The sequence below is a fragment of the Nelumbo lutea genome, chromosome 1, assembly GCF_056320005.1.
Source record: "Nelumbo lutea isolate HS-2025 chromosome 1, American lotus-T2T, whole genome shotgun sequence".
Taxonomy (NCBI): Eukaryota; Viridiplantae; Streptophyta; class Magnoliopsida; order Proteales; family Nelumbonaceae; genus Nelumbo; species Nelumbo lutea.
Window position 1 is genome coordinate 99,764,547 of NC_142684.1, and position 4,938 is coordinate 99,769,484.

The following is a 4,938-nucleotide window of genomic DNA, read 5'->3' on the forward strand; positions in this document are numbered from 1 at the left end:
TCTAGCTAAGGAGGGACACGAGGCTGGCAAGAGGCGCCAAGGGGGCCATTGAGGCATGGTAGTCATCAGTGGGCTACAAGCGCTCAAGGTAATGGAGTTCCAACCTGAGAAGGTGCATCCTCTAGAGGGTCACCTTGTCAGGGAAGGTCCTACGCCAACCGAAGGGAACACCAAGGTCTAGAGGTTGACCTGAAGTATAATTTTTGTGTACCTTGTGCCTTTTTGTGTTTGCGTTCTTTTTTTTATGTGCGTAAGGGACGATGCCCCCCTTCTGAGAGGTCACAAGTTAAAAAAATCTATCACTTACTAAGCCACTTGTCCAAGAGCTCAAGTGAACCAGGCCGAGGCAGAGCTTCGCCGCCGAGGACACAGGGCCCCTTTCCTTAGAGAAAAGGAAAGGGAGGCAATTGCCTTAGCTCTCCTAGCTTGTTCTTTTATCCCTGTTGAGGCCGAGCTTTGGGGCCTCTTCTAGCTAAACTTTCCTCAGGGATGCAGCCCGTGGCCCTGCACGTAGCCGAGGCCTGATTGCCCGATCGACGTTGCGGAGTGCCCTTGTCTTGGCAAGGTGGCATCATTCTCTTCAGCATGTTTGTTCTTTCATGACTTGTGTTAAGTGGAGGGCCAATGCCGGCTCTTCGACCTGGATAAGAACTCGCCCGCCAAGAGGGTCTTCTGAGGCCAAGGCCAATATCAAAGGTCATTGTGTTAACTGCGGATGAGGTCCCTTAGATCCTTTGCTAAAAAAAAGTGAATAGGCGTGTGACCTTCTGCGGGTCATATGCCTTGGGCAAACGTCCAGTCCGGGTGCGTAACCTAGATAGAGGTTGTGGGCTGCAGCTGGTCGGTTGGCCATGGAGGACCTAGATAGAGGTTATGGCCTCCTAGGGTTGTGTGCCTTGGACCGACATCTGACCCAATCGTGTAACCTTGGTGAAGATTGTATGCTATGGCCAGCCACTCAGTCGAGATGAGAACGCATACACTAAGGACTTAAGCCAAGGTGAGAAAACTGGCTTGCTTCGTTACAAAAAATTCTGCTAAGCATGCTTTCATTGTCGATCGCACATTGGGAGGTCATTTGGGTTCCTGATGTGAGGCACAAGTGAGGATAATGCTGGAAAGTCGAGTGTTTCTCATTTCTTATGGGTTGCCGTCATGGCTATATCCGATGCCATGCCCATGGTGATTACTACTTCCGCTCGCTACGGCTGCTACAGGGGTGAGGTGGTGTCATTGCTTTCAACGTAATCTTTTAGATACCCACGACGGATGAGGGACTCAAGCTTATCTCGGAGCTCGTAACAGTCCTCGGCGTTGTGGCCGACGCTGCGTTGGTAGTTGTAGTATTTGCTTGGATTACCCCTCTTGGGGTTTCTCTTCATCTTCTTTGGCCATTTCACATACTTCTCCTTCCCTACTTGCATGAGGATATACACTCGAGTGGAGCTGAGTGGTTTGTATTTGTCGTAGGACTGGACTAGAAGTTTCTTGTTAGTATCCTTGTTGTCGTTGCCATGACCATCTCCATTCTTCCTCTTCTTCTTGGAGCCCCCATGGTTGTAGTCGGCCTCTCCTTAGCTCTTGTTGACTGAGGCATCCTTGGTGGCGATGCACTTTTGAACCTTTTTAAAAAATTCCACCTTTGTTCTGGGTGGTGCCTTGGTGATGGAGTGCTTGAGGATAGACCTAGGTAGGAGATCGTGGATTGTTACGTGCATGGAGACCATGGGGTCAAGGTCTCGGACTTCGAGCTCTTATTTCTTGAAACGGTTGATGTAGGATTGCAAAGTCTCGTCATGCCTTTACCGTATGGCCATGAGCGAGACAACACTTTTCTAGCATTGTTAGTTGCTGATAAAGCGGGCGAGGAAAAGGTTGGCGAACTGCTACCATCAGCTAATGAAGCAAGGTGGGAGCCTAGAGAACTATTGTCAGGCTGCCCTCTTGAAGGTTGTTTGGAAATCCTGACACATCAGGGCGTTGGAATACCCATAAAGGAGCATGAATGCCTAGAATCTTTACAGGTGATCATTTGGATCCATGGTACCAACGTACATTTCTAGTGTTGGAACTTTGAAGTGAGGTGGAAGGGGTTTTGAGGTGATGGCATCCATCCTATTGGACGAGGGGTTTTGGTTTATTGATGTGTCACCTCGGCTCTCCTTTAACTTGTCGAAGTTCATCCTTGACTGCGTCAAGCTGCACCTACAGGTTGATGACCTATTGGTCGATGGGGGCCTGGGCTTCATCTTGGCCTTCCCGAACACTATACAGGTCAGCCTCGTCCTCTGAGTACTCTGATGCGGGTATGCGCCTACTTTTTCTGGACTGCTTGTCGTTCAGGAGGTCTCGAAGATCCGAGGTGTGAGAGGGAGAGGCATGGCGTCAACCCTCGTCCCTCAAAGGGCTGCAGTGGCCTGATTGCCCGCCTTCATCTCGGGAGTTCTCTCGTCGGCAGCGGTGGTGGTGTTCTTGGTCTTGGTGGTGGTTACGAGGCTTACCTGATTCATCCCCCCTTCGGTTGGGGGTCGGGAGGTCCTCAGCAGCTAACTAGCACATCGGCTACTGTTGGACTTTGAGGGGTTGATCCTATTGGATCTGACTGTTCTAATGGCCAATGGGTCCGGAGACGCGCACTTGCCATGGTGCCCAAGCTTCCAACGGGGCGGCTACCCTCAGGGTGGCCTCCTGTCGAGTGCCCCACCTCGTCCAGCCTTTGTGCGAGGTTGTCAAGCCAGTCAAGGACTGCTTGAAACTGGTCCATTATGAGTAGGTTTTGAGTGTTCCAAGTGTTTATTGTCATGCCAGTTGAAGCTTAAGAGCTACTGCTTGAGTTTCTTATAGTTGAGTTAACGGAAGTCTTAGCGACTTTCCCACAGATGGCGCCAATTGTTGCCGCTCAAATGGGCTGAGGGCAACATTGTAAATCCACTTTGGAGGCGAGGCAGACTAAGGAGCCTTAGGTCTACTACGGCCGAGGACTAGCAAGTCAAACCTGAAGAGAGAGAGAGACAGAGAGAGAGAGCGTTAGAGGCCCCGAGTTGGTACCGAGGCAGAGACTTCGACAGTCAAGTTTGTATGGGGGAGGTGTGAAGTGGACGAGGTTTGAGGTATGAACACTCAGACAAGGTCACGAAGGAAGCTAAATGTTTTCAAGTTCTTATTCTTGAGTCTATGTTCCGATTGTTTACCTTGAGAGGGTTACCCCCTATTTATACTTGAGGTCGCTTGGAGGTAGGCAGGCACGGATGGCTAGGATGTGGCCCTACCCTAAGGAGCGTGGTCATCTAGGGTCGCTGTGTGTTGCTGCGCCATTGGTTCCAGGCTGCACACCAACCTCTGCTCTATGTGTGCCCTCATTGGGTCCATCCAGCGCGCCGCCATCTGCCACATGTGTGCGTGCCATAGGTCTAGGTCAGATGCGCCTTCATCACGAGGTATTATTCCTCCAACTCTCTCATTTCTTTCATGTTCATTTTTGTTTAGGGTTTCATTTTACCTAATATTTACTTCTTTTCAATACAAGACAGAGGAGAGTTTATTGATCCACCACCGCCCATCTCCGGTGACCAAGGGAAACAATAATATTTGCACCCCACAAGGGGGCGCCTAATAACATCCCACAACACATCCCTGCCATGTAGTGGGAGCATCTCCCGATGATGACATCATCGGTTCTGGTATTATCATTTAGAGATGTTCCCAATACATGGCGTGTAGGATGTGTTGTGAGATGTCGTGGGGTGCACAAATGTGAACTCGAAGAACTCAACCATGTGGCTGGACAAATGGCTCTCATTGTGTAGGACGTTTGTGGGGAGGGGGGGTGGGGGAATCCACAGGTGCAAATTTGAACTCAAATCCATGTTCACAACATCTAAAAGACAAAAAGGACTAGACGAACTACATTTAAAACTTCAACGAAAGCCGAACTTTACCACAGCATGAGCTGGACCATTCGCTATCTTCTTAAAGTGTTAAAACTTGTAATTTCTTATTCTTGCAAAAAGAAAGATATGTTTACAACAGAATAGAATTTATAGATCTTCACAAACCATCTAATCATTAAAATCTTTCACTAAGTTAGCACAATCAATTTCAAAACAGATATTTCAGATGTTATTCTCGTATGCAAATATCACTGCTTCCAAGAAGCCTGACTGACTGACTCCAAGAAACCACCATCCATGTTTACTTTCAGTTTTCCATGATCCGATAGAACCCAAAAAGAAGTCTTTTTTTACTAACTTTGGAAGAGCTTTTCAATCTCTGCTTCTAAAGAAGAGATCTCTCCACTATAGACCTGTGAATAGATGAAGCAAGAACCAAAGGATTTATATTTTTTTTTTCAAAAAAGAAGTGATTTCTGTCCTTCCATATACCCACAAACCATTGCAATGTCGGCATTCTGCTACACATTAGCCTTTCCTAATTAGAAGTCTATATTCATTAACTAATCTCTGAAATTATGAAATCTCAAACCAAAGTATTTATGCCACAACCCAATCTCAACCAAATGCATTTTTATTTAACACATAACGTGAGGGCATATAAAACAGTTTCACACTCTTTACCACATGAGGGCTAAGACACCCAAACCTCTTTTAAATAGGTTTCTTTTACAACTATTTCTTGTACATAGTATCTCTAAAGGAAATGCTTTATTTTTGGCTCAATTGGGAGATTCCACACTATGGTCCAAAATTTCTTTACTACCCTAGTCTCATCTAGACCTATTCATGGGTGGGTCCGGGATAGGTTGGGGCTGGCCTTTGCCTCTTTATCAACATTTAATGTGTAGGTCTAAGCCCAAGCTTAAGCCTGGCCCGACCATTGAGCATAGATCTTGGGCCCAAACCTAGCCCTTATATAAAGCCCAAACCCGAAGCCTGATCTATACATAAAATGTCTTATTTTCATTGTACTTTTATAAACTAA